The 20,116-nt window shown below is 45.6% G+C and overlaps 1 protein-coding gene across 1 annotated transcript in view; it reads right to left on the bottom strand.

The window, feature by feature from the left end:
• Positions 1 to 18,963, bottom strand: part of Tec (tec protein tyrosine kinase) — a 100,856-nt gene extending 81,893 nt beyond the window's left edge. The window contains exon 1 of the mRNA XM_055629400.1: positions 18,924 to 18,963. The gene's annotated coding sequence lies outside the window, so the exon portion shown is untranslated. The remainder of the gene's footprint in view (positions 1 to 18,923) is intronic.
• Between the last annotated feature and the right edge of the window lie 1,153 nt (positions 18,964 to 20,116).

Genomic DNA, 20,116 nt, shown 5'->3' with positions numbered 1-20,116 from the left:
GCCACAATGGAGACAGATGCTCCACCTCTGGATTAAGCACACAGCACAAGCGAAAGTGTCCAGAAGCTACTGGAAATTCTACCACCTTGTGGTAAGAGCAAAAACAAAAGCCATGCCCAGAGACCTGTGCTGCACTCAGCCTATGTCAGAGAGGGTTCTTTTTGTTCTGAGGGTCACAATTAAGGAAGAGTCTAACAACTGGTCAAAGTATTGAGAAGAAGTGACTGTTGGGTGTGTATCCCTAAACAACGCTTATATAACCTCTTCCAAGGGGCAGGAAACATCACAGAGAAGGGGGCGGAAAGACTGCAAGAGCTGGAGGATGGGGACACTATAAAACGCTGACTTCCAGATATGCTATGGCCATTGTAATACGGTAATAATAAGGTAGCCTGTGACTACCTGCAAAAGACCTACACACACACACACACACACACACACATGAATGCTTGGGTATGTGCACACATATATAGACACACAACATAGAAGTAGAAGCACAATAATTTGGGGAGAAGAGAAAGCCAGCAAGAGTGAAATAACCAAGCGTAATGGTGATTAATATGATCACAATACATACTATACATGTATGTAATTGTCAAAAATAAAATGTTAAAAACATGGGGGAGCAAAAGCATTGCTCCTAAGCCCATGACCTGAGTCCCATCCCCAGGACTCATACAGTAGGATAGAACCAATTGCCTCAAGTTGTCCTCTGACCTCCACAACTATACCATGGTCCACACACACCACACGCACATACACACCATCAATTAATAAGTTTGATAATGAAAATACAATTAGCATTAACATCAAATAGTACAAACATACTATTTCTCTTGATTCTATAGGACAAGCAGTCCTGGCCTGGCACCTGAAGGCTGTTAGTTCAGACAGGAGTGGCCTGTTCACTGGGACCTGTGGGCTTATTCATATGGTCTAGAGTTCCACGAGCAAAGAGACACCAAGACCCAAGGCACACACACCCACGCCCCTGAGGCTTTCCGCGCACTCTTGCATCACTGGCCAAAGCCAGCCAAACAGCCAACCCCAGAGTCAAGAAGAAAAGTGACAACCCAAGGCCAGAGGAGAGACTGGAGAAATGAGAGACCTTTTCCATTTCTTCAGAGAAGGCAGCCCTGAGAGAAGCACAGGGCTGTCTTCTCCGTTTCCCTTTACAGCAGTCACTGCATTGGGCTTTGGAGGCAGCCTTCATGAAAAGGCATTTGCCTTTAACTACAGTCACACCTGGCATCAGCAGGCACTGATGAGAAGCCTTGCCAACTAGGACTGGGGAGTGACGGGCAGGGTAGGGGAGAGGAGAGTATACATACTCCAGGGCTCTCAGTCCCCCACAGGAATGGGGAATGGAACCATCACCACTCTTTTGATCATTCTTTCTCTCTCTCTCTCTCTCTGTCTCTCTCTTCCCCTCCTCCTCCTCCTCCTCCTTGGCTGGCCAATAGAGTTGAATTCCTTTGCTCCGGTTCACACAGGCAACAATTCTGCTCCACCCTGATAGCTAGAACTCAGAACTTCAATTGTTGAAACTGGAACTCCCCTAAATCCAGGGTAGGGGGAAAAGTAGTCATGCGCCTCATAAAATAGAGATTTTTTTTTTAAGGATACCATTTTATCAAAAGAAAAACTTCCCATTACTGAATTCCAAGGGGAACTTTTCAAATGGGGACATAACGGAAATGAAAACTGTTGCCTGATATTCTCAACAGGGTTTGGCCAGAAATAACAAAAGCATTCCCCACCAGGCTACTTCAGATATTAACAGTTGATAATGGCTTAGTTAGTGAAGCCTTGGTAAAGGCATTTTCGTGTTGGCTGAGAAAGATAGGTTACTTTCTGGTTAACTCAGAAATAGCAATAAAACATAAAAAAAAAAAAAAATAGGTAACACGTAGTATGATCCTTGGTCTAAATACATTAAGTGTTATCCCAATTTACTCTTGACAAAAGTTGAATGAGAGGCAGTTCAAGGTTTTCTCCCTATGTGACGGGAGAGTAAATCATACATTGATAATACTATATATAGCATGGTGTCATTTAAACAATATATGTATCAATTGGGAATGGACCCTAGGTCTGTTATAACATGCCTAGCTGAATGACTCAGTGTACCAGAAAATGCCCAAAGTCTCAGAGACCCATAGCGGTACATTGGAAGCATTTGTATATTCCAACATCATCTAATTGATCTATTGCTTGATCGATTGATTGATTGAACCTCATGCTGAGCAAGCATTCTAGCACTGAGAGATACACGCTCAGCTCTTTTTGAACATTTTTTTTGAGACAAGGTTTCACTTCTTTGTCCAAGCTGACTCTGAACATACTGTTGGCCCTTGCAGGTCTTGAACTTCAGCTCCTCCTGCATGAGTCTCACAAGCAGGGATTCCCAGCAACAGAATATGGACTAAGACAGCCTCTTTGTTGAATATCACTTTTCTATTTTATTTCTAAGGTAGGTATGCCAGACTCCTTCTTGGGCCTGCTTTGTTTCCACACCTAGCTATCCTTTTGAGGGTTAGCCTAATGTCATGCCATGGCTTCAAATACCGTCTCTATTGATGTCTCTGCAATCTACTTGCTCAGCCCTTAATTCCTCAAGAACTTCATATTCTACATCAGCCACAATCCTGACATCTTTATCTCAATACCTATTATCAGAACTTTAGGTACCCTGTCAAACCTGCTCCTGATCCAGTCTTTGCCATCAGAGTAAACACCTCATTGTCTCCCTACCCATGTGGCACAAACCCAGGAGATTTCTCTGATTCTCCCCCACATACACTACCTCTCATGTCCTAAGTCTAATTTCTCAGCATCTTCTTTGAACTATAGAAACAAAATATTTTCTGAGCCTATTCAACTCTCCCATTTCATTCTCTCCCATTAGTATTCACTCTCAGGACCTCAATTTCTTGCATTCTCACACCTGAGTGCCTGCCTGTTGCCAGACCCTCCCACACCTACTATGGAGACCCTCAAACAACCTGCTTTGACAGGCGAGACAGAAGCACACTTAACCAATGGAACAACTTTAGGATGCCTTTGCTTGTTTGTACTTCCCATTCGTGGTTCTTTGCCATAACCATTAAAAATGTGACTAGGAAGGAGGTTAGGCTCCTAGAGAAGTGTGGACTTAGAGCAAAGAACAGAGCCATCTCAGCAAAGTCATCCTAAAGCAGGTGACATCCAGTCTTCCCCAACCCACCACAGCTAAGAGCACAGGCAGCATGGCAAAGCTATTTACCCAACCCACAGCTATCAAAGTACACAGGCTAGTTTACTCAAGACCAACGGAACCTGGCTCAGATCAGGAAAACAACACCACCATTCCATAACTCCTGAGCAACAGTGAATCATTATTGGTGTATGCTGCTGAGTTTATGCGGAGTGTGTTAAACAGCATTACCATGGTGGTAACTGACAAAACTATAACCACCATCATAACGTTATCAAAACTACTGCAATATTCCCCCATGGGTCTCACTACTTCCTTATCTCTTCGTAACGGTTTCTCTATTCACCAGTCAACACGATCTTTTGACTGGAATCATGTCCATGTTGCCATCCTGTTTATATGCTTACAATAAAAGCCACTTGGATCTAGCCTACCTCCAACCTCAACTGTGTTTACTACCCTCCCATAGAGACTCATCATGATTTAAGCATGCTATCATTCTTCCTGTTCTTCCAACAGAGAAGTCATGGGAAGGATCTTTATACATGATGCTCCTTCTACCTAAGAATCATTCTCTATCTATCTATCTATCTATCTATCTATCTATCTATCTATCTATCTACCTATCTACCTACCTACTCTATCTATCCATCTATCTAGATATATATCTACTTACCTATCTACCTACCATCTATCTATCCATCTATCTAGATATATATCTACTTGCATATCTATCATCGACCTACCTATCTATCTATTTACCTATCTCTTTCTTCCCCCTCCTTCCTCCACCCACCTACTCCTTCTAATTTGAATTTTACTTTACATGTCACTTTCACACAAAGGCACTGCTTTGACTCCCTGCAGCAGTTAATACTGACCAACAACTGACCAAACTATACTCCCTAGGAGACAGGCGTCTGGCCACACCTGTGAAGAATGATCTAGATCAGGTTAAACTGAGCCGGGAAGACCCACTTTGTGGGTTACATAATCACCCTGGCTGGAGCCCTGGGAGGAATAAAATGAATGCTAATGAGCTGAGCACTAGCATGCAGCATCTGTTCTCTGTTTCCTGACCGTAAATGTGACCAGCTGCCTCCAGCTCCTGCTGCCAGACCTTCCAGCCGTGATGAGCTAGATCTTCAAACTGTGAGCCAACATAAACCTTTCCTTACATTGCTGTTGTCACAGTAATAAGAAAGGTACCTCATGCACTGCCAGATCTAAACTAGCAGACTAGCTAGAGACAAGCCTGCAGTCCCAGCACTGAGGAGGTTGAAGCAGAAGGGTTGCATGTTCAAGTCCAGACAAGGCTATGCTGTAAGACCTTATCTCAGAAAGATCAATTGGTGGCGTCTGGAGAGATGGCTCAGTGGTTAAGAGCATGAGCTGCTCTTCCTAGAGGACCTGGGTTCAAATTCCCAGAACCCACACTGTGGTTCACAACTGTCCTTAACTCCAGCTCCAGGAGATCTGATATTCTACCAGGCATTCACATGGAACACACACATACATAGAGCCAAAATACCCACACACATTAAAATAAATATTTTTAAATTAAAACATAAAAACCTTACAACTGAAAAAAAAATACCAAGTCCATTTTATTGTTTGATTTTAATTCTTAGCACTACAGTTGTCACTGTAACGTTTCTCTTGATTCTGTGCATCTTTACTGTATGCTCTCGCCGTTAGTTAGGTTTCACAAGAACAGCACCCAGTGTGCCTCCTCAGATCCTTAGCTCCTAGAGTTCCGTCACACAGTTAGGTGCTCACTAAATATTGTGTGAGCGCTGAGTGGCTCAGACCCTCTGTGAGAGAAGGTTGTACTTTGTATGCTTTAGTTTGGTGTGAGCGAGAGAGTGCGCGCGTGCATGCAACATCTTTCTGTCTGTTCCTATAGCTGGTTTTGTTTCATTTTGCTGAGACCAGTCTCACTAAGTAGCCCTGACTCACTCTGAACTTGCAGCATTCCTTCCTCTTAGCCTCCCAAGAACTGGAATGACAGGTGTATACATCCATGTGGTTGAAATCCAGTTTTCACAGAGGTGACTCGCTAAAATGGAAAGGAGCAAAGACACGCCGACTCTGCCAGTTTGAACCTGAAAAAAACATTTCACATCGCACAGAATGGGCTCAGAACAGCCCTGCTCTTGAACGCTGGGTAAAACACATGCCGCACTCACTGTCTGAGCTTCCTTCCTCATTATGAAACAAGGCAGTAATTACTACCTCACAGGGCTGTGAAAATAAAGAAATGCAGAGATAGGACTTGGCCCGGCACATTCAGCAGTAAGGGTGGTGGTAATGGAGACCCTTATACTACACTGATTAAGCTGCCATTGTCCACAGGGTCTCATTGATCCTATCAAGTCTACTAAGAGGTTTTGCTTTGGTTTTGTTGTTGTTGTTTACGTAGGGTTTGTTTTTTTTTTTTCTCATTTTTAAGCATTTCAAGTTGTCTCTTCTCATCAAGAACGCAATTAGCACAGACATTAGAACAAGTTGGATTAGGTTCTGGCCCTTGCTCTGTAACTAGCTGAGTAAATCGGGCGAGTCACCAACTTCCCAGACCTGAAAGTTTCCTTGCCATGTGCTCTGGCTGTGCTGAGCAGGAGGGACAGGAAATACTCTGTGAAGAGGTGGAGAGGCTGATGCAAGACCGAGCCATGAGGCCAGGGGGACAGGCAGACAGACAATCGCTCCACGTCGCTCCATTCCAGAGTACAAACAGAAATGTTTAAACAGCCTTCACACGGGCTGTGCCACACCACGCTCCTCACCACACTAGGACATGTCAGATGACAACACTTGCTTACGCCCAGAATCTCACGAGAGGAAGGGCATGAGCTGCCAGCACTCTCTACTGCAAAGCATGGGGGCTAGCACCTTGTAGCCATGCTACTACATTTTCTACATACTTGTTGGATAGGGGAATGAATAAACAAATATAGTAGGAAAAACCTGAATTAAACAACATCAAGCCTGTTCCTTGTGCACATTTCTGGAGAGCATTTAATATGTGAGCATGTTCTATGAATCACATCGGATGCGGTGTTTCCCAACTTTATTTGGTCATAGAACTCATTTTATTTCTCTTGAACCTTATTAATATCTCTCAGAGTTGTAGCCTTCCATAAAACATGCTTTGAAAAACATCATAAGCTTATACAGTGTCTGTCATTTTTACTATCATGAAGTAAGTTATCTTACTCTTAATGCACAAGGTAATTAAAGGGCTGAGAACTTTGATTCCTAGCTAGTATACAGGAGCTGTGTCCTAGCATCCCAGAATGCCTGTAAGTCTCCCGTCAGCAGGTAGGGCCTCACTCTCTCCAAGCTCCTAAGCAGCAATGTGCCAGCCTCATTTCCTGACCCTGCGCCCAGCTCCCTCATGGCCACGAGTCCCACAAACTCATCCATTTCCTCTTCCACTCTGTTTCTCTACAGCACTAGTCTTACCATGAATGCCTTCCTCACTACCCCTCTCTTACAAAATCTCCAAGAAAGTTCTCATCCTGTTCTTTACAACACAATGTCACTTTCTCCTGTCTCACTCATCATCCCTTAACTGTAAATACAACCACACCTCAATCTGGATTCTCTTTTTGCACCATTTGTACCCCAGAAAGACTTTCTGTATCTCTAGGCTTCTGCTCAAGTTGTTAGCTTTGCCTGGGCTGCTCTTCAACATTTGCTCTATCTACAGCAATCATATTCACTTCTCAAGGTCTTGATTACCGGTTATCTCTAATGAAATGCCCCTTTTACCACAACTAGCCGCTTCCGTTACAGACCCCCACATATAAGCAACTATACACCAATGCAAATATAAAGTGAGCTGTACACATGATGCCAGACAGAGCAGAATTGGGAGAGATGAACAGAAGCCATCAATTTAGGGAGAATTGATGGTAGGAGGAGAAGCCAAAAGGGTGTGTGCAACAACGGGGCTCGAACTCGAAAGGAGAGGGCGGAAAGTGCTGCCCTGTGAATAGCAAACGGAACCCTCCCAGAGAGCTGCAGAGAAGGGAGTGTTCGCTCCGGCTCTGTGTGGGAGAGCTGATTCACAATGAAACAACGACCTCCCTCTCCGAGGACTGCAGAAAGATACGGGAAGGAAGCCCGCAGAAGGATGGGGTACAGGATCACAGCCGGGGTGAAAGATCACAGGCAAACAGCAGACCAGAAAGGCCAAAAGGCAAGACAAATGGGGCTGGGAAGAAGGCACCGACCCAAGCTGGCTGGGAGCCCAGAGAGTGTCCAGGGCCAGATGGGTTCCATGCTCAGTAGTCTTTGATCAGCATTCAAAGAGTAGGATGGTGATTAAACCCCCAGTGTCTATGAAGAACAGATTTCACCCCACCCATATCCATGTGTGTGGGCTACCCCTTGGGAAGCAGGGAGTGCTAGAGAAGGGTTGGGTGTGGTATCTCCTTTCACTGGGGAAAGGAGTAACAACTTACAAGGAAAGCATAGGGCTTGATGGGACCCAGAGCCTTGCAGGGATCAAAAACCTGTGGGTCCAGAGTAGATAGCAAGCCCCATGAATGCCTCCTCTCACCCAGAGACAGAACATGGCAGTGATGAAGCCAAGGCAGCATTTTCAGAACCTGCAAGGATCTTGTCAAATGTAAACACTTAGATTTACACAAACAATAACACAAGCACACCAGCTCACACAAGCCTAAAGTCTCACAAACGGAGCTTCAAAGGTGGCTGTCTCCATTCTCCCCACAGCTCAGTGCCACTACTCCCTGTGTGACAACTCTCTCCCTCCCCCAAGAGTCAGAGAAACCCTCCTTTCTTAAAGGGAGCCCAAGTGCCAGCCTGGATCAAGTACCAGCTCCTGGGCCAATCACATTCCCTGATGGAGGGGATCCTTAGATTGACCGGAACTATGTCACATGACCACCAGGGTTCTATCAATCCTACCCAAAACACATGAACTCCAGTTCCCCAAAGAAAAGAAGTGTGGTTCAACAAACAGGAAGTCTACTATGGTGTGGCTACTGTTCTTAAGGACCCAGGGACCACAGGCAGAAGCCCAACCCCAGTAATGGCAACACAGAAGAGCTTTGAAGTCAGGCACGGGCTGTAAACATCCTCTGACCCTCATTAGCTGTATGGCCTCAGGTAAAATACTTCATTTCTCAATGCCACAATTTTCTTATTAGAAAATGGGGTACCATGCCTGCCTCCTGGAGATGTTTACAAGGACCAAATTAAATCACACACATAAACAGCTCAGCACAATGCCAGATACAAAGCGATCAAGAGCCAGCCCGTCACTATTATTAGAAAACAACCGTGATGACAGTGGGTGTCATGAGAAGAGGTATACCACATGAAGGGTGAGCAGGAAATCCGTGAAGGAAAGCCGTGTCAGCATTTACAGCAGTCAGTCTAGGCTCGGAGATCATTAGAGCAACTCAGGACGCAAGCCAGAGGCCCCGGGAGTTAAAGCCAGGTGACAATTCAAATCAAGAAATGTGTTAAGCATGCGGGAATGCGCTCACTAGGGAGACACACCGGGCTCCAAAGTAAAACAGTGTGAAGGGTAATGTGCCTCCTGCGGGAGGGGAGGTTGACTAAAAGTGCTTCCATATTTCCAGCCACTGGCCAAGGGGGTGGGACCCTGGTAAGCAAATAATAATAATAATAATAATAATAATAATAATAATAATAAATAATCATGCAGAGACTACAACTACTCATCCTCTCACCCCCCCCAAAAAAAATGCCTCTGCATAAGTTAGGAGGCAAAATACCTTCCTTTAAAATTGTTACCTCTTACCTCTCTAAGATCTGTTGCAGAAACTGAGCAGACCCGCAAAGTCTCTGATGTGAAAGGCAGCCCACAGTGTTGCAATAACCCGCGGAGCCTTAGACACAGGCAGGCAAGTAAGATCGGATGGGAGAGGTCAAGGAGGGCAGGAATAAAATCTGAGTCGGCAGGCCTTTGGGAACAGGGGAACTTTCGCTATGGGATGGTGCTGTTGTCACTGTGGCCGGCACTCATCACACGGACCTTCTCTGCGCCGGAGAGAACACAGCCTTCCCACTGCAGAAGTTTTAACCTAAAACTGGAGCAGCATGCAGTATCTTCCCACGAACAACAACTCTGTAGCTCAGAAGAACATTTTCACTTCACGAACTGCCATACCTAAGACTCTGTATTGAATCTCACTGCATCCTGTTGCACTGTGTGTGTTATTTTGCACTGTCTCTGATTCTTGTTAATAACTGACTATATGGTTATATAGGAAAATTATAGCATTTTAAATATTGGGTTATACAGCGCATATTATGAAAATTAATTTCGCTTGCCTTTCCCTTTTTCAACACAGTTACTAGAAGGTTCCCTCTGTGGGTGTAGGGCTAGAGAGAAAACCCAAGGCTTTGCATGTGTCAGGAGAGCATACTACCACTGGGCCACAACCACAGCCTGTGAGCAGAAGTGCTCGAGTTGTGTGGCTCACAGAGAATATCTCCATTTGCCGCTGTGAAGAAGCATTCTCGGGACCTACACTGCTGGTTAAAGGTCTGAGGCAACGCCTGAAGAACCTGACCGCTTTCACTTTATTAGAAGCCGACCTTCATCTTTGACCCTAGGCTTTCAACTCCGCTTGCTAGGTGAGAATGGAATATCAAATTCTCTCTCTCCTACTTCCTCCACATGTGTGTCTCTATTTCCTGTCTACATTAAGGGCTCACTCCTTCTGCTGTGGAGGGCTGAAATCTCTCTGAAACCACGAGCCAAAATAAATTTTTCTTCCCTTAAGGTGTTTCCATCAGGTATTTTGCCACAGTAATGGGGTGAAACACACCTCTGTACAACATCTATTTTTAAAATGAGCGCCACACTAGTTCCACCACACCTCTATTCTAAAAAATGTTCCACCCTTCATTATTTCAGGTCTCCTGGCTATTAATTTTTTAAGAATATTTCTCCCAAACTACCACAGATTGCATGGAATAGCTTTGTGTAGAATAGTTCCAAAATCACTTTGAAAGCAAAACCTTTTTCCCTAAATTCCTTAGTTTTCTAAAAATCATTTAAGAAAGTTAACGAGGAGCTGGCGTGATGACTCAGCTGTTAAGAGCATTTAGTGCTCTTGCAGAGCTCCTGGGTTCAGTTCCCAGCATGCATATCAGGTGGCTCATAACTGACTCTAACTCCAATTCCGGGATCTGATGCCTTCTGGCCTCTGTAGGCACATACACGCACATGATCCATATAAAGTCACAAAGACACATATAAATAAAAACAATAAGCCTTTTTTTAAGAAAGAGAAAATTAATAAACTTTTCAACCATGATTTTTTTTTTTAATGTAGGAGAAGCTAATGAAGCTAATAAACCAGTAGACCAGTAGCATAATCTCCCCAAATGCTACACTTGGTTACAGGTGCAACTCAAGCATGCATGTACACACACAGGGACAGAGTAAGAATTTTATATTTCATTTATTCTAACAGGTCTGAGAAAAATTCCACAGACACTATGTTACCTGTGTCTATGTTTATCCTGTGATCCTTAGGAAGACATCATTCCCTCTAAGGCTCACTTTTTCCTGTCTGTAAAACGGGCACAATACAGGTGTCCTTTACCAAATGGCGAAGCCGTCTCATGGTTCATGAATGTGTATAAAACCACTCTCAGAAAAGCTCAAAGTTTTTTACAAGCATTCGGCCGTGTACCTTTCTGAAGTGGGTTGTTAATTATGTGTCGTTACGCTTCATTTACTAGATGGAAAAGCTGAAGCATGGGAACATAATTCCAGTTAATAGTTGACTTAGAAACTCGGCTGAGGCTTTAAACATGGGAACGAGATAGCAAAAAAGATGCTGGGGAAGAAAGATCTAAGCAGGAGCTCGCTCCGCCCTAGTTCTTTATAGTGAACGTCTCGGCTGCCCCTGCTGGTTTGCGTGCTTTACTGAACAGGGCCAACTTGCCTGGTGGAGGAACAGGGGAACGAATGGGAAGCTTGTAGTTTCCCAGGTACCTCAGATGCCTTCCACAGGACAGCTGGTAAAGTACAAAGCAAAGAGAGCGTCGGAGTTGCCATCAAAACCTCTCTGCCCTTTGTTACTGACCCTTGGAGGCTACCAAAAGTCTAAACAAACCATATGTCCAACAAGAACAATTCCCTACACATGGGCCTGTCACCTGCTACTGCCCCCTACCCTTCTGAGTCAGGGTCTCACTGTGTAGCCCTGGCTGTCCTGGAACTCGATAGCTAAACCAGCTTGACCTTGAACTCACATGGATCCTCTTACCTCTGCCTCCCAAATGCTGGGATTAAAGCACCACACACAGCTCTGCCCAGTTCTTCTGACAGTTACACTTCACCTACAACCCAACAACTCTATGCTTGGCCTCAAGCAATCTGGCTGAACATACACACAGGGGATACTGTCAATCCCAGAGGACCAAAAGGAGGATGGTGGAAAGGTGACATTCGCTTACACAGCTGGTAAGCTGTTCTTACTGACCACGTTTGTGCTCGCCTGGCAGCAGGTAACAGGAATTAGAAGCCCTTCATCCCAGGGTGGCATTCTGAAGAACAGCCCCTCAAAGGGAGAAAAAAAAAAAAGCATAGGACCCTGAAATCATTCCTGTGTAGAAAAAAAGGAAAGAGGAAAAGTTCAGTCCATTTTTGGTCCAGCTCAGGTGGATCTGCCCCAGGTTGTGGCTGAAACCTAATATTGGCGACCACATGAGGAAGCAGAGGTCTCTAAGGAAACAGTGCCAGAGTCCTGGTTAGAACTCTGTGCAGGACAAAGGGGAAGAGGTAGAGCTGCGGACCACTGAAACAGGTTAGAAGGGAGGGGCATCTCCCGGGAGTCTGCAGGATTCGGATCTCACACAGCAAATGAGGATCTAAGGCCCGTGTTTGAATAATCCGAAGCTTAGCACGCCAAAGCTTGGAAATGAAGGATCTAGTTACAAGAGTAAACTACATACATAGTACTGAGCTCCAAAGGTCTCCCTCCTTCAGCAAACACCATTTTCCCACAAGTCCTTCCCTCCCCACCAGGTTGTGGTCTTTGCCTCAAAAGCCAAGATGATGTCTGACACCACGCTAAGAAAAAGGGTTGATGGAAATATAAACAATAACAGCACGTTTCCGTGAAAAATATTTCTAACTAATATGAGAAACAATCCACAGACATTGTTTCTTGTCTTAGCTTCTCAAGTGAAAACACACACAAATATTCTGTGTTTTCATCTATACAGCCAAAGTGCAACCAAAGTCTGGGATATAGTGAATTTAGTGAATTTGGGCAGCGTATGGTTTAATTATGACAAAATCTTTTCTAACTGTAAAGTGTCTACAATTATCTGGGAAAAGTCATTCAAGTATTTTTTTTTTTAATATTGTGCTTTCCCTAGAAGAGTATATATGATACAGCTGGGAAAACAAACCCAGTTCCTGTGAAACGCATAAGCCAGCGGTGAAAACTACAAACAAGGTGCAAGGCGGGTTTTGACGGCTGCAAACAGTCTTTTTATGCATGAAAATCAGAGGTGTATGAAGCTGATGTCATATACTGGGTGAGTTCCAGGCCAGTGTGTGCTTAGGAAGGCCATGTCTCTCTCTCTCTCTCTCTCTCTCTCTCTGAAACAAAAACAAACAAACAAACAAAGAGCCCAGTGTAATGATGCAAATGTCTAATCCCAGCACTTGGGAAGCAGAGGCAAAAGGATCTCTGTGAGTTGGAAGCCACCCTACTCTACTTGAGTTCCAGGATAGCAAGGGTGACATAGAAAGACCGTCTCAAAACAAAGCAAAAACTAGATGATACATGGACAGACAGACAGACAGACAGCTATCATGTCCCAGTAGACATGGCAGTACATACCTGTAATTTCAATACTCTTAAGGCTAAAACAAGAGGATCACAAGTTCAAGGCCAACCTAGGCTACGGAGAGCCAATCATAAAGACAAAATACAATGACAACAACAATAATAATAGGCCAATGTGTGTGTGTGTAGGCTTCCCCCTGCCAAGCAGTCATTCATGTGGGCACCCACTGGGAAACAGCAACATGGCTCTTTTCTGATAGCTGTCCTTTTCTCTCAGCCACCACAACAGCTGCATCACTGCTGGCTGTTCTGCTGCAACGCCCACTGCTTAGGCTCTTCCTCTTCCCTCGGCACACCTGCCATCTAAGAGCACAGCGCCCAGCCTACAGGTAAAATGACTGGGGAAGAATGCTCTTCCTGCTTCTGTGGAGGCTGATGCTTGGGGATATCCCTCTATGTGTCACCACGGAGAACGCCGATGCCATGAGGTTCTTGGAAGAAAATGCTGGAGGTCACGATTCAAGAAGGGAACCTAAGCAATGACTAAGCTGGTAAGCTTGGTATGCGGGAAAGTTGGTATGGGCAGGGTAAGTCAGTATCCCTGCTCAGCCAGCCAGAAACAGGAACTTGTTACACATTCCAAGAAGGGCACACACTTGAGAACAGGAAGAGAGGATTCTGGGAAGGCAGCTGGCCTGCAGAGAAATCAGAGCTGCTCCTGAGGTCACACAGCCACCAACCACACACAGCCCATCCTTCAAACTGAGACATTAGACACATATAGAGAAGCTGAGCTTTACCCACAGTTAAGACATAGAGTGGCCCAAGTAAAGTCTTTGAACACAACCTGGACTGGAGAAAGAGGACAAGAGGAACCAAACAACCAGTACTGCCCTCAGCTCTAAGCCTGGTTTACCTGAGGTCTTGGCTTCTTGCAATAACTTTGATCAACTTGTAGAGGAGAGAGAAAGGGCAAACTGAGGCCCATCCAGTGAGACTTTCTGGCCCAAGCTGGTTAGAAACATGTACTGTGATAGAGGTACAGGCATGGGGACTGACAGCACGCCACCCAGACCTAGCTGCTGGAGTGTGAGGAGAGGCTGCTGAGGAAACCCACACTCCTGCACTAAAGACAGGAGGAATAAAAGCGGCCACTCTCTTCCCCCCATGAAATCCCAGTAAAATGCAATGACAGAGAAAAGTATTCTTCTTTTGATGTGTAAACCAGGAAAGATGGAGAGGAGAAAACTCTAGACACATTTTGTGGGTCAGGTTTGGACAAACAGCATGAAAGAGATCTGAGACAGTGACATGCAGGTCTCCACCTTGCTTGCAGATCACCAGCGGCCGAGCACTCCTTCAACTTCTAGAAGACCAGAACAGCCCTTTTCGGCGGCTCTCACCAGACCGGCAACGATACCAGAGATCACCCTCAAATGGATCAGCCTAAGATGAGGCTAAAGCCAACCAGCCCATCCATACCATCTGCTTGTTCGCTGCCTAAACCTCCCAACCCCACCCCTGCTGTGACCCAAAATTTGAGCAAGCAGCCAGACCAGAAGGAACACCTACTTCTAACACCCTGCATATTTTTGCTACACTTCTGCAAACTGAGGGAGTTGAGGGGAGATGCGCATTTCTAGCCAAAAGAGTCAACAGGCTCCACAGAGGGATAAGACCCCAAACCAAAAGATAACAATGAGAAGTATGTAGGCACAAAAACCACACACACAGCTCAATACACATGTGTACCTACTTCGAGAACAAAGGAGAGAGAGCTTTTAAATAAAAAATGCTAAAAACATAATTAGAACCAAATATGGTGACATGCCTGTAATGCCAGCTCTCGTGAGTTAAAGCAGGACAATGGGCTGTAAGCCAGTCTAGGTTACACAGTGAAATCTGGGCAAGTACAAACTACACAGCAAGACCCTGTCTCAATAAAAACAACAATAATAATCATGTTAAAGACACTGAAAACCCAACTTAAACTTGGATACTAATGTTGAGAAAATCTCCCTAAAAGACCCGGGAAATAACAAAACAGAAATGATAAAAGGTACGAAATGAGAGGGTTGATCCAAAAGACCTAACATCTAAACAACAAATTCCTTAAAGAGACATTACAGGAAAAAAATAGGAAAAAAATTACCAATGAAATAATTCAAGAAAGTTTCCCAGACTAAAAGATATAAATTCCCAGATTCAAAAGCCCAGTACTGGATGAAAATAATATAAACCAGGTCACAGCTTCAGGAAACTCAGAGATTATGGAGAACAAGAGACTATTTCATAACATCACAGAAAGAGCAACCAGGGCTGTGGCCTCTACACAGGCTGCAAACAAAGATTAAGAAGCCAAAAGTTCAACCGGTCAGTGATGGCAAATGCCTCTAAGCTCAGTACTCAGAGGCAGGCATATCTCTGTAAGCTGAAGGCCAGCCTGGTTCCAGGACAGCCAGGGCTACACAGAGAAAACCTATCTAGAAAAACAAACAGCAACAACAACAACAAAGCCAGAAGTTCATAATCTAAAAGATACTAGAACAATACCTTTGAAAACCCCATCCTAGAACTCCACACTCAGCCAACCTACATAATTTGAGGGGAAAGTAGATATGTCCAGTCACTCATTCTTAGTCTTAGAAAGACTGATATCCCATGCATGGAGGGGTCCACCAAAATAAAGGAAGCTATGTGGATTCCAAGAGATGGAACATAGGAAAGAGACAGTGGAAACTCCCAGGTTGCTAATAACAGGAGAGCCTCTGGGTGATAGCTGCACCCCATAAACAGAAATCCACTTCTCCAGAGTATGCCAAGCCGGGAGGCTCAGGGATTCCTGGGAAAGATGACATTAACAACAGACCTGATTGCTTTAAGGGAAGGCTGGAAAACCAGTCACAGGCTGCAGATTGAATTAATGAGAAGTACACACATACATGTACACACAAGTCACACAATTGTTAATTCTAAGGAACACAAAAATCTGTGCTTAGCTTATCTGTGAATACTGACCTAGCCATTAATATTGTACCTTATATTGACCTAGTCATTTCTGAGCCCAAATTCTGTGCCCATATGTACCTATATTTACACTTCTTTGCTCCTTCATTTTCCCCAATAGCAACATGTTTGTTTGTGGGGTTTTGGTTGTTGGGGTATTTATTCATTCATTCATTCTTTTTTTTTTTTCCTCTAAAATTGAAACGTAATTTTCAACCTCTGTTTTATTGTAGCTCTGGTCAACTGAGCTCTGAGCAGTCAAACATGCAGAGGAAATTAAGTTATAATCCAACCCAAGCAAGGACTGGCCGACCGAGGCAGAGATCAAAAGGCAGGTGGAGGCAAGCATGGAGGTACAGATAATTTCTACATCCTCTCTTCTAGGTTGCTTGTGGTTGTTGTTTTTTCCAACAAATCTCTTCTACTAGCATAGTCACATGGAGCGAGATAATTTCCCCACTGCCAATGACCCAAAGTCAATTGCATTCCTTTCTTGCAGACTTGGATGCCCAACTTAAGACCCCAATCCAAACACAACAGCTGCCTCCCAAAACTGTTGTTAGGAATTCAACTTCAAAGATTCTGCTTCACCTGTTGTTCACAGGACAAGATGAGAGCATCATAAGGAGTCTGAAAGGGGCAGTGGCGGCAGCGGGCACTCACTGAACTCCCACGGGGGAACCGCCACCAGGCTATCAGTGCCCTTAAAGATCTGTAGACAGCAAATGATCTTCTTCCGACAGGAGTGGAGGGAGACCCAGGGAGAGGTGAAGTAAATGCCAAAATCTAGAAGAACAGGGGCAGGGCAAGGAAGAGAGGACCCAACCAGGGCAGCCTGGAGAACCTGTAGGCAGAGGCGTGGTTAGAGGCCCTGGGTGCCTGGAGGAAGGCAAGGAGGCCAGTCATTCTCCTTCAAGAATACAAATGGGCCAGGAATTGTCCACAGTCTCTCCATCCTCCTTTAAGGACCGAAGGTTACCATTACTGAGCATGACAGGTTTGATATAAACACAGCCCCTGCCCTGCTTTGTGACAAGACCACCTTAAGGAAACAGTTTTGGCAATCCTAAAGCATGTGTTCATACTCTAGATTCTTTTCTGTTTGGGAAGAGAGGAAATTTCTAGGCCAAAGATCCACGTAGGGCAAAGGTATTGGCAGCTAGAATGAGGCATTGATTTGCATGTGTTTACAATACTTATCCCACACAGTTCCACAAACCAGAATGCACACACCCTAGTGGGAAGAATGAAGGCAATTAACATAAACACACTACAGAAAGCACTCTCGAGTTGGCAAGAGTAGGAACAGTGATCACGTTAAGAAGAGTATGGTGAGAGGATAAGCCTTTCTTTTTTTAATCAATTTATTTTTTTATTCACTTTACATCCTGGTTGTAGTCCCGTCCCTCCTCCTCTCCCAGTCCCATCTCCCTCCCACATCCCTTCCCCTTCACTATTCCTCTGAAAAGGAGAGCTCCCTTTCCCAACCACCCCAGCCCATCAAGTTGCATCAGGAGTAAGCATGTCTTCTTCCTCTGTGGCCTGGCAAGGCAGTGCCGGCAAGGGGAAGTGATCAAAAAGCTAGTAAGTTGAGTCCCTGTCCTCACTCCCCTTACTAAAGGAGACTCAAAAACAAACAGGGCGAAGCTTAGGGAGTCTTGTGGAAAAGTGGGAGGAAAGAGAAAAGGACCTGGGAAGTGACAGGAGCTCCACAAGAAAACCAACAGAGCCAACCAACCAGGGCCCAGAGAGGTTTGCTGAGAGTGAAGCATCAACCAAGGTGCATGAACTGGACCTAGACCCCCTACAAAGATGTAGCAGATGGGCAGCTTAGGCCTCATGTGAATAAGCCTTTCTTAAACAATAAAAATATAACTGAACAACAATGTTTTCAAATACTTAACCTGTAAGTTTAGCCACACCCCCTCCACCCTCCTCAACCCCGGTGGAAATCAAGCTGTTCCATATCACATCTGAGTCTTGCAGAACAAAGAGCGACCGGTGACATTAACTAACCTATTAAATCCCAAATCTTACTTAGAAGACTGATAAATTGACACTTCCTCCTACCCCCCCCCCCAGCTCTGTAAAAGAGAATCGTCTAGGAGGGAAAAGATTGTCATAGTTTCCTACGAGGAAAATAGGCACTCACTGGAAAAATGTAAGGCACATGCTTAAAGCATACAACTATTCTGGACAGCCTTCAAACCCACCTAACCAACAGCCATCCCGTTCCAATTTAACAATGAAAGCCAGTCTTCTAACCAAATATTCTAGTTTCCAAAGATTGGCCCAAGATGGGACCTGATACACAGAAACATATCTGTCATTCACCAACGACAGGAAAAAGTTAAAAAATTTAAGACCCAGGAAAAACTGCACCGTTCGGGGACAAAGTCCACATAGTTTTTCCTACATCGATTCCCCAAACTTGTTTATCAAGATCCACATACCACTTTCCAGAAGGAAGAAATAAATAAACAAACAAGCAAATAAGGGCGCCTGCTGGGGCACAGGCAACTACGGATCATCTTCGTGGACTCTTAACTTTCCCGCGGGACAAGCAGAGAGGAGAAAGGCAGCCTTGCCGCTCGACTGGGAAGCAAACTCAATCGCGAGTGGTTTCGGCTTAGACACTAAGTCCAAAAGAGCTCACATATGGAGCTCGGAGCTCGGCTGCAGCCACGGGGAAGGCGCGGCCATCAGGGGGGCGCACCTGTCCCTTCTTCCTGGCCCGAAGAGGACCGGTCTCTCCCCCGACGCAGAGAGCCCGCTCTCACCTACGTGCGAAAGGTACAAGACCCTTCTCGGTCCCACTAAAGTTAGTGTCCAACGGGTGGAGGGCACCCCCGTGCGCGCGCGCCCCTTCCGAGCCTCCCCGCCCGGAGTCCCTGGCTGCTCACCTAGCCGGAGCGCGCGCCGACACAGGCCGGGCCACTGCGACGTCTCAACTGCGGCGCCCGGAGTCAGGCTGGCGCTGACCATGCTCGCCGCCACGCCCGCCGCCACGCCCGCCGCCACGCCCACCATCTAGCTCCACCCCGGCCCCGCCCCTCGCCGCGCCGCCTCAGCCTTCCCTCTGCCTTCCGCGATTTCAAAGCCAAGGGCTGGAGTCGGAGCGCGGTCCTTGGAACGGAGTTCCAGGGAACGACCCTTATCCACGCAGACGCGGCGTGGGGTCTCTCTAAGTCCCAAGTTCCCATCCCAAGAGAACCGTTCAGAAAAGGCTCCTACGTCCCCGGCCAGGAGAGCCGGTCGCTGTGGCTCAGGGCCTTGTCGGAACTAGCAACCGACCTCCGCTTCCGCTTAGCCCCTGCGGGCGAACCAGACAATGCTGTGCCCTGGGTTGGTTTACTGGCAAGCCCGAGGCAGCGGGGCATACCATAGAGTCACTCACGTTATTAGTGTATCAACACTAATCATGAAAATAACCTTCAAGTTACTCACTTTAAATAATGTGAAGTCCTTAAACGTGGGGAAAGAGCTGGTCCAGTTGTCACCTAGTTAGCTGATTGAGAAGCTGGCCCTGAAAGGCTGGCACAGTACCTCCGATGTTGGCTTAATGTGGGCAAGACCCTGGGTTTGATCCCTATCTTCACGTCTAAGTTGTCTTTGATGGGAATCTTAGCTCTTAAACACTGTTATCTGGACTCATCAATTCTGTACTGTTGGACAGGCATGGCTCCCCAACCCTTTCTCTCCAGCATTTCGAGGCAAACGTAAGCTCATTTCTTCAAGGCTAGTCTGGTTTACCTAGTGTCTCCAGGCCAGCCAGGATGAGACGGCCAGAGGGAAACAGACACACAGGATAGGACTGAAATGCTCATGAATTGTCCCTGGGAATACAAGACTGAGCTCTGCTCTCCAAAAGTTTTCGAGGTGGACAGGGAAGTAGATTAATTTGCAAAATGCTTGCTATGTGAGCACAGATTGACCACCTAGAACCCACATTAAAATAAATTTAAAAAAAAAAAAAAGCTGTTTTTCACCTGCAATCCAGAGTTGGAGGCAGAAACAAAGCATATCGGGGGACTTCCTGGCCAGTCAGTGTAGCTCAACACAACTCCAGTCAAATACAAGGCCAAAAATATGGCAG

Source organism: Psammomys obesus, unplaced genomic scaffold (assembly GCF_907164565.1).
Source record: "Psammomys obesus unplaced genomic scaffold, mPsaObe1.curated_primary_1811, whole genome shotgun sequence".
NCBI lineage: Eukaryota > Metazoa > Chordata > Mammalia > Rodentia > Muridae > Psammomys > Psammomys obesus.
This window is presented reverse-complemented; position numbering and strand designations above follow the sequence as displayed.